We start from the raw sequence: 10,478 nt of genomic DNA, 5'->3' as shown, positions 1-10,478 counted from the left end.
ATCGTGAAATTAGAAAAGCAAAACCCTCCTACACTGTTGCTGGGAATGTAAATGGAGCCAAAGGTAAAGGCAGCCACTATGGAGAACAGTATGCAGTTTCCTTAAAAAACCAAAAATAGAATCACCATATGATCCAGCAATCCCACTCCTGGGCACATACCCGGAAAAGATGAACACTCTAATTTGAAAACACACACGCACCCCAATGTTCACGGCAGCACTATTTACAACAGCCAGGAGGTGGAAGCAACCTAAATGTCCACTGACAGAGGAATGGATAAAGAAGATGTGGTATTATGTGTGTGTGTGTACACACAGACACACACACACACACACACACACACACACAGTGGAATACTGTTCAGCCTAAAAAATGAAATATGCCATTTGCAGCAACACGGATGGAGCTAGAGATTATCCTATTAAGCGAAGTAGGTCAGACTGAGAAAGACCAATATCATATGATATCACTTATTTGTGGACTCTAAAAAAAATGATAAAACAAACGTATTTACAAAACCGAAACTGACTCACAGACATAGAACACAATCTTACGGTTACCAAAGGGGAAAGGAGTGCAGGGGAGGGCTAAATTAGGAGTTTGGGATTAACACACACACACTACTATATTATAAAATAGATAAACAACAAGAGCCTACTGCAGAGCACAGGGAACTATGCTCAATATCTGCAATAACTTAAAATGGGAAAGAACTTGACAAAGAATATATATATACATATGCATAACTGAATTACTTTGCTGTATACCCGAAACTAACACAACATTGTAAATCAATTGTACTTTGCTTTAAAAAAAATAAATTTTTTTTTTAAAAAGCAAAAAAGAATTTTCTTGACTCAAAGGGACCAGAATACCCTTTTTTTTTTATCCCAACACAAAGGAACACAGCATTTTCTAGGATTGGAGACAAAAGCAATCGCACCCTGCTCAAGCCCAGAGCACCTGTGTGGTGCAGAGCCACGCGAGGTAACAGGAGCAGGGAAATTATGTCCCTGGTTATTTATTCTGGATGATGTTAGGCAAGTACTTAACTGTGCTTGGAAATGTTCCATGCTTTTAGTAGATAACGAAAATCAAAATTTTTGATATTTAAGCAACTTCCCCCAGGAAGAGAAAAAGCAATGAAAATCTATTTAAAATAACCATAGAAGTGAAGACATTTGACCTTGCATCTACTGCTCCCTTCTCCCTGCTGCCCGATGCCCCCCATCCTGAGTTCTGCTCAGTGCGGGGGGCGGGGGGGAATGTCGACTAGAAACTGTAGCTGTAAACATCATCTTTGTAGATGAACTAGTTAAACTGACATTTAACCATCAAGTGCCCCCTCTCTGCCTGCCGCCGTGCCGGGTGCCACCCCTGTATGCCAGAGTCCTCGGGGAAGCACATCAGGCTGGGTACTGCTCCTCTGAAGCTCGCAGAGGGTGGGCGGTCCACGCAGACAAAGGATGCTGTGAGCTCAGGAGATTCCTGCCCCAGACCCTCTGGGAGACTCAGCTCGCCCATGCACACGGGTACTGGGACTCTGTCGAGACGCCAACCACAGCTTGGAATTCACGAGCGGCCCTGGAGTCCTCCTGTTTGGACCTGTTACTCTCCACGCTCCCTGTTCCATGCAGGAAAACCCGAGCCCCAGAGCCACAGACTGATGTGCCCCAGTGCTTCCCCAAGAGACCAGCACAGGTCGGAACACAGTTCCACATTTCTTCCTCCAGAACTTGCCATTCCCTCGGGCAAGGAGCAGACGGCCCATTTTCAGTCTCACTCTGGACCACAGGTCATCATTCAGTATAAACTACTGTGAAAGAAATCGAGTTGTAAAGGAAAGACCGCTGGGCATCTTTTCAAGTTGGCTTGATAGTTACAGGATGAGAGAGGATGCTGTGAACACACTGGCCCCGGGCGCACTTGCCCTTAAGAATGGAAACACCAGAGCACCGAGGAAGTGCCATTTGTTAAATTATAGTTTAAAAAATTCTTTCTTTAAGAATGCTGAAATCGATCGTATAAAATGAGTCACCGGTGTGGGAGAGGGTGACAGGGCTGGTAGGGCTCTGGTTAATGTCAGTTGTCTGGCTGGTAGGGGAAGAACTGTGCTGGAAAGGAAAGCAGGGATGCTCTTTAGGGATAGGAATGTGTTGGAAGAAATGCCTTTTAAGCCAGGGCATGAAGAAGTTTCTGGCCCAAGCACTCAGCTCCCCCTACCACCTTGCACCAGCCTCCAAGGTGGGGAGCTCTCGAATTTTCCTCAGAACTAGCAGTGTCATCTGCCAGCAAGATCAGCAGCTACTTTTCTAAGTAAAAAGGAGGAGGAGGAGGAGAAGAAGAAAGCAAGCAAGCAAGCAAGAGAAAATCACTGCATTAAAGAAGGCAGTGAATATTTTCACTGTGTGGAAAGGATATTTCCAGCACATCTGGGCAAGAACTTAAACCCTCCAAGTGGTTAATCTAAGATTCTCATGGTTCCCAGGGATGTTTTATTGTGTTACTTCCAAGTTTTATCACTTTACTTCCAATTTGTATCCTTGGGGATGGAACAAAAATGATTTTCTGAATCACAGGAAATGATTCAAGCTGGGTACAATTTGATATTAACCGAGGGTATTCAGGAACCACAGATGAACTTAGCAGTTTTTCATAGATTCTAAAATGGGATTCAAAGTGGCAAACATTATTTTTTCCTCCTAATTCAATAAAGTGACAGAACGAGTTAAGTTATTAAAGATCTGACACCCCACCAGGATTCCGCAGTACTGGGGTAAACTCAATTACTCTTTCTAAATAATATAGCAGGGGGAAATGAAAGCATTATTGTGACCATGCCCAAGAATAAATGAAGAAAACATGTTTAGTTTTGTGAAGAAACTCAGTCCTCAAGACTTATGTTTTTGTAAAACAAAGAAAGAAAGAACAGTCAATTGGATTAGAGATTCTTTAATCCTAGATTTCCTCCTAGATCCTACCGACTTGCTACTGAAATTGCCTCGCAAGCACGTGTGGCTTAGGAAATAGCTACCTACACTTTGTGCAGTCAGGATGGTGGTGAGAAAGATGACATTTGCCTTTGAAAACTGTCCGTGTGCCGAAAGCCTCGGGGAAAATAAAGCTGAAAATATGAAAAGAAAAGTGAGCGTACTCACCCAGTCCAAACCCGTGTTAAGGACATCGTGCTTGAATTAGTGATACGGGTTCTGGCGGCATATTCAGAAAACTGGTGAACTGAGTTTTCTAATATTTTATTCTCTGAATTAACTTCCACCTTCCAGCAAGGGAAAATGCCTGGAAATATATTTAAGAGTGCTTATGGTATTACATACTTAGGAAGAAAATGATGGAGGACATTACTGTTCACGTCTAAATATAAAGTGAGGTCGTCTCTCAATATTATCACTCAAAACAGAAGGAATCATCTGATAAGCAATATCTTAGGAAGATAATTGAGGTAGGCATTGGTCTAAAATAGGACTGTCGGATTTGACAAAGAAAAATCTGTAGTTGGGCATTCTGTACGCCCAGTTAAATCTGAATTTCAGATACACAACATTTTTTTTTTTTTTAGTATAAGTATGTTCCAAACAATATGTGGGGCATTTTTACACCAAAATGTATTTATTGGTTACCTGAAATTCAAGTTTAAGTGGACACTCTATATTTTATCTTGCAAGCTGAGTCTAAAATGACCTTAAAACACTAGTTTTGGATGATTATACAGGTCATTTGATGGAATGGATTTTGAAAAACAGAGACAAAAAAATTGAACAGGTTTAGTATTTAGTAATTATTCTTGGGGCTGTGACACTCGATTCCAATAGTTTATATTGTTAACAATGCTTATAAAAATCACTTACAAAAGCCACAAAGTAAGTGTTTTACATGTGGTGATCACTAAGTGAAAACGAACAAAAAAAAGACAAGCACAGAAAGGCAAGCCATTTCCTTGTGGCCTGGGTAAAATTTCCAGAGAGAGCAACATATATTGAAAGTCAAAAAGGGCTGTGCTTCATATAACTTTGATGATATAAAATGATGTTTTAGGAAACTCAAAAAGAAATAATAGCAAGGACAAAATTACTAAAGCCAAAGACGCATATGAGTGATTGAATAAAATTATTTCATGTTAAGTGAGAGCAGGAAAAAGCAATATTCTAAAATCATGTTCGTTTATCTAATGTGTAATTTTACATACTTATAACTGAACGCAGATATTTAAGCATTCCATCTCCATCTCTTAAAGGATATCTATATCAATGTCTAAATCGCTATCATCCATCTGTATATCCTCTATCTATCCATCTAAGCTTTTCCTTTTTTAATCTTCTCATTGGGAAACTAGAGGATCACATTATATACCAGACTGCCTTATGTTTGGTCATGTATGACACAGAGTACACAGATTTTAGGAAAATGTACGGACTGTCTTATCAAGCTCAAACTCACTTATATCATGATGCTAATAAAACTTGTGACTCTGCCTAACGTTTGACCCACCTAACAAACTGTTTCCGGGTGTGACCGCTGCTCCCAGCCAAGATGGAGTAATGGGACCAGGTTTACCCTTCCCCCTTAAACAATTCAAAAATTGGACAAAATATATTTCAAAACTGGTTTTCAGACATCAGACAATGGACAGCACAAGTACTGTTTCCCCAAGAAACAAACTGAGTCTTACTGTTGCAGGAGCTTACTGCTTGAAAGCAGTTCCCAGTACAGGAAAGAAGAATCTGAATAAAGTCCGTGTGCTTGGTGTTTTGAGCAGATGGAAGTTGCACTGCATGGAAGCTAAGGTGGCTGGAATTTAAGGGCAATGTTTTGGAGAGCGAGAGCTGCACAGAGAGCGAGCTTTGGAGATCTGCAAAAGGGTCCCTTCAAGTCAAAGTGATGCATGAGAGGCCTCTACCAGAGGTTGAGAACCACTTCCTTGAGTTCACACAGGGCTGAGAATAGTCTGTGTCCTACCAGTCAGAGTGGTAGCTGGGGCTTCTGGCAGAATTCTCAGAAGGACATTTCTTTAGTAGTGGGGACTAATTAGCCCTAGACTTAAAGGCAGCTCTAGACTTGATATATAAGCTTAGAAACAAGTATCAAAAGGATCCAGTTAATTTAACAGTGTGCCAAAACAAAATTCAACACTAAACAAATATAACGAGCTCTAGCAACCAGCAAGGCAAAATTCAAAATATCCAGCATCCAATTAAAAAAATTACTAGGTTGAGAAATTAAGAAGATGATCCCATAACAATGCATCAAAAAGAATAAAATGCCTAGGGATAAAGTTAACCAAGGAAGTGAAAGATCTGTACACTGAAAATTTGATGAAGGACAGTGAGACACAAATAAATGGAAAGATACTTTGATCGTGTTTTTGAAAGAATTAATATTGTTAAAATGTCCATACTACCTAAGTCATCTACAGATTTAATACAATCCCTATCAAAATACCAAAGGCATTTTTCACAGAAACAGAAAAAATAATCCTAAAATTTGTATGGAATCGTGGAAGACCCAATTGCCAAAGCAATCTTGAGATAGAAGAGCAAAGCTAAAGATATTATCACACATCCTGATTTCAAAATATATTACAAAGCTATAGCAATCATAACGATATGGTACGGGCATGAAAAAAAGACATATAGATCAATGGAACAGAATAGAGAACCCAGAAATAAACCTGTGCATATACGGTCAACTTATTTACCACATGGGAGCCAAGAATATAGAATAAATGGGGAAAGGACAGTCTCCTCAATAAATGGTGTCAGGAAAACTGGACAGCCACAAGCATAAGAATGAAACCGGACCCCAATCTTATACCATGCACAAAAATCAACTCAAAATGGATTAAAGACTTAAACTTAAGACCTGAAATCATAAAACTCCTAGAAGAAAACAGAGAGGGTAAGTTCCTTGACATTGGTCGTGGCAATGATTTTTTGGATTTGACACTAACCAAAAGAAAAGGCAACAAAAGTAAAATAAAAGTGGAAGTATCAGGTTGGCCAAAAAGTTCATTTGGGTTTCTCCGTAAGATTTTGGCCAACCCAATACACCACGCTAAGAAGCTTCTGCACGGCGAAGAAAGCCACTAATAAAATGAAAAAGCAACCTACAGAATAGGAGAAAATATTTGCAAATCGTATCTCTGGAAAGGGTTTTATATTCAAAATATTTAAAGAACTCACACAACTCAATAGCAAAAAAACCAAAGAATCCAACTTTAAAATGGAGAGAAGAACTGAGACATTTTTCTAAAGATGGCATACAAATGGCCAACAGGTATATTAAACGGTGCTCAACATCACTGCTCATCAGGAAAATGCAAATCAGAGCCACAGTGAGATATCACCTCACACCTGTTAGAACGGCTATTATCCAAAAGACAAGAGATAACAAGTGTTGGTGAGGGTGTGGGGAGAGGGAGCCCCTGTGCACCTGCTGGTGGGATGTAGTGGGTTGGCCAAAAAGTTTGTTTGGGGTTTTTCTGTTACATTATCTTATGGAAAAACCTGAACTTTCTGGCCAGCCCAATAATTGGTACGGCCACTATGGAAAACAGTATGGAGGTTCCTCAAAAAATTAAAAATACAACTACTGTTGTATTCCCACTTCTGGGTATCTATTTAAAGGAAATGAAATCAGCATCTCAAAGAGATATTTGCATCCTCGTGTTTATTGCAGCGTTGTTCACAATAGCCAAGGTATGGAAACAACCTAAGTGTCCATCAATGAATGAATGGATAAAGAAGATGAGTGTGTGTATATATGTAAAAATACACATACACACACATCTTCTTTGTATACACACACACACACACACACACACACACACATATTGTTCCCATACTGTTCAAGGGCCCCAACTTCTTCATAATCCAATCCAATGACCCACCTGTAGCTCATCCCAAACTACCACAGGGAAAATCTTAGTAGATTGATACTACTGCGAAGCACAGCCTAGCACGACCTACTTGACCAACAATGGCTTCCTCACCGCTGACATCTTTTGAACACACTTTTTTAGCCTGGATTCCATGCTACCCCAGTGCAGAAGCCAAGACAAAGCATTGTGCGCAGTTGATTTACGTGTGAATGTGATCTCAGGGAGCAGTAGTGTGAGGTGAGGGAGAGAACAAGGAAGGAAAACCAATTCAAGGATGCATTATTCGGTTGGCTGCCACCGTGGGTGACTGGTGCTCAATTCTGTCAAGACCTTCTAAAGTGCCTTACGAAATGCCTCTCCAAACTGTTCTGCTTTGGGAAATCAAAGGAGGAAGCATCTATATATTGATTCTATTTTTTTTTAATTTTTTTAACTCTTTATTTTATTTTTCAATTTAATTTTATAAATTAATTTATTTTTGGCTGCGTTGGGTCTTCGTTGCTGCACGCGGGCTTTCTCTAGCTGCGGCGAGCGGGGGCTACTCTTCGTTGCAGTGCGCGGGCTTCTCGTTGCGGTGGCTTCTCTTGTTGGGGAGCACAGGCTCTAGGCACGTGGGCTTCAGAAGTTGTGGCACGTGGGCTCAGTAGTTGTGCCTCACGGGCTCTAGAGCACAGGCTCAGTAGTTATGGCGCACGGCCTTAGTTGCTCCGTGGCGTGTGGGATCTTCCCGGACCAGGGCTCGAACCCGTGTCCACTGCATTGGCAGGCGGATTCTTAACCACTGCGCCACCAGGGAAGTCCACCATTGATTCTTTTAATCCATTGGTCAAGGGTAACCCCCTGGGCATCAGTTGCCCCTCGTATCCTGAGTTCAGAGTGGGTCCTACGAGCATTCTGCACGGATGAGGCATCAGAGAAGCTCCACTGCCGTGGGCCCCGGCAAAGCACCTGCCCGAACATGGCTGCAGCCCATGTAGACACAGTCACTGTAATAGCAGCTGGAGGAAGAAGGGGCCCGGAGGAGTCTGACGTGCACAGGAGTCCTGCTTAACTTGGCACAGTGAAAGCCTCTGACGACATCAGAGAAAAATTTTAGTTGTCTGTTTTTGCCTATGTAGAGCATATTTTCCGTCAGTGCAGAAATTCAACTGGAAAAGCAATTACCGCATATTAATCAAGCAGATTTTAGGGCCTACTGAACCAGCGTCAGGTTTTAAAATCCCTTATATTGTTGAGTATGCTTTCAACAGACATTACCAGTAACTAGTAAAATATAAATTCTTTTTGTACTTTGTAATTTAAATGGGAAAGCACACCAAGAAATGACTTCATTTGAAAATAAAACAGCCCTCGCTGGCAGCCCACAAGCTTATTTATTTCATCTCTGGCTACTGCTGCCCAGGACATGTTCTGTGCTCTGGACAGATGCACACTTCACCCTCTGTGACATTCCTAGGCTTATTCCTTTCTCTGGGTCCTGGAAGCTGAGGTAAAGCAAATCTGACTTGGTCACATAGCTGAATAAGTGTGAGCAGGGCAGGGTCTCTCAGAACTTCATTATTCTCATTTGCAGAATGGGGGAAAATAATACTTAACTCACAAAGCTTTCGTGAGGAGTAATTCTATGTGTAAAATGCTTCACGTAGTGCCTGGCACACGGTAGGCATTCGCTGTAACTTTAGGGTCCAGGCGAGATAATAAAGCTAATTACGCAACTTTGAAGCGTGATGCATAGTTTGCTTTACACAATGCCTTCTGGCATTTCTGTGACAGTGAAAACATCATTGTTACTATCACAATTCTTATTATTGACAGGGGCTTGGAAAAGGTGAATGACTTGACCTAGGCTGACATTAAGTAAGCGGTAGGGCCAAGACCTAGGTCTTCTGACCCCAAGCCCCGTGTTCTTCAGACGCTCCACACCAATCCTCCCCACCCCAAACCCTTCCCACGGTGCCGCTTCCTCTCAAGACGGGAGAGTCATGGTTCCAGCCCTTTGCTTAGTGCTTGATCCCGTCACGGCGTCCACTATTGTGTTTCCTGTGTGTACCCTGACTCCTCAGTTAAATGTAAATGTAGTTCCTTGAGTGTTTGAGGACGGCGATTGAGGTTTGTTTCAGTTCTGTTTGGCTGCAAGTCCTAACGGACTATCAAACACATACCAAATGCTCAGTAAATATCTAGTGAATTCAACTCTCTTGCTCGCTCAAAGAACATTCAGGTTATGAGCAAATTCATACGTGAGACGAAGGTTGTATCAATTGTTTAGTAACACTTTAGAAAAGCAGAGGCCCCAAACCCTTGCAGAATTAAAAAAAAAAAAATCTTAATGAAGACTACTGAATTCAGGGGGACCTTTGCATATTCCAGCCTTGGGATTATCAATGCGCTAGCTCTCCGTTTCGCTCATTTAAACACTCTAAGCTGATTCATGAGAGGCTAGGAAACGTCTGGTCATGAAATGACTCCAAGTTTAACTTACCTGCTAGAACTAGGTCATACTATAAGTCTTAAGAAAAAAATCGTATTTCCATTTGGAGAAAACACTAATAATAGCTAACACTTATGCACGCTTAAAAGCTAGGCATGTGCTAAAAGCTTTACAAATACTAAATTTTAAATCAAGTTTAAGGTGCAATTTACATACAAATCACCAATTTAAAGTGTACAGTTTGATGAGTTCTGAAAAACGCATATATGTGCACGTGTAACCACCACTACAATCAAGATTCTACCAAACTTTCATTTTTATTGCTGAATAATTTATTTCACTGCATGGATATCTCACAATTTACCTATTCATCTGTTAATAGACATCCATTTGCGGGCTGTAATATAAAGGTATTTTGAACATGCATGTACAGACTATTGTGTGGACATGCTTTCACTTCCACTGGGTAAATACCCTAGAGTGTGATTGCAGGGTCATATGGTAAGTATACGTTTAACTTTATAAGGAACCATCAAATTGTTTCCCAAAATGGCTGTTTTTTATATTCCCACCAATAACGTATGAGCATTCCAGTTGCCAACAGTAGATTTTGTAGGCTTTTTTTTCCCTTCTATTTGTTTCTTCTTAAGGCTGAATTTAAAGCCACTAAGACTCACCTACACAGTTCTGAGGATTTCTGCATTCACTTGCGCATCAAAAATCAAGACACAGAACGGCTGCATCACTCAGAGAAATTCCCACACGTCCTTTTGCAGCCAATCCCTATCTCACTCTTGCACCCCGGCAGCCACTGCTCTGTTTTCCGACCTCATGGTTTTGCCTTTTCCAGAATGTCATATAGGTGGAATCACGAGGATCAAATCAACACACTGTACACTTTAAACTTACATAGTGTCGCATGTCAATAATATTTCCATTTTAAAAACAAAACCAAAAACCTGCGTTTGTGGAGTTTACCTTCTGGGGCGGGGAGAGGAAAAACAAGAGGCAAGTGTACGTTAGTGATGGTCAGTGCTATGTAGAAAATAAAGCCGGGCCAAGGGGGCAGGATGCTGGCTGGTGTGGGGAGACGAGGACAGACTGCAGTCTTATACACAGTGCAAGGGGGGAGCCTCTAATAAGATAAGATC

The sequence above is a fragment of the Phocoena phocoena genome, chromosome 18 (assembly GCF_963924675.1).
Source record: "Phocoena phocoena chromosome 18, mPhoPho1.1, whole genome shotgun sequence".
Taxonomy (NCBI): domain Eukaryota; kingdom Metazoa; phylum Chordata; class Mammalia; order Artiodactyla; family Phocoenidae; genus Phocoena; species Phocoena phocoena.
Note: the sequence above shows the minus strand (reverse complement) of the source record.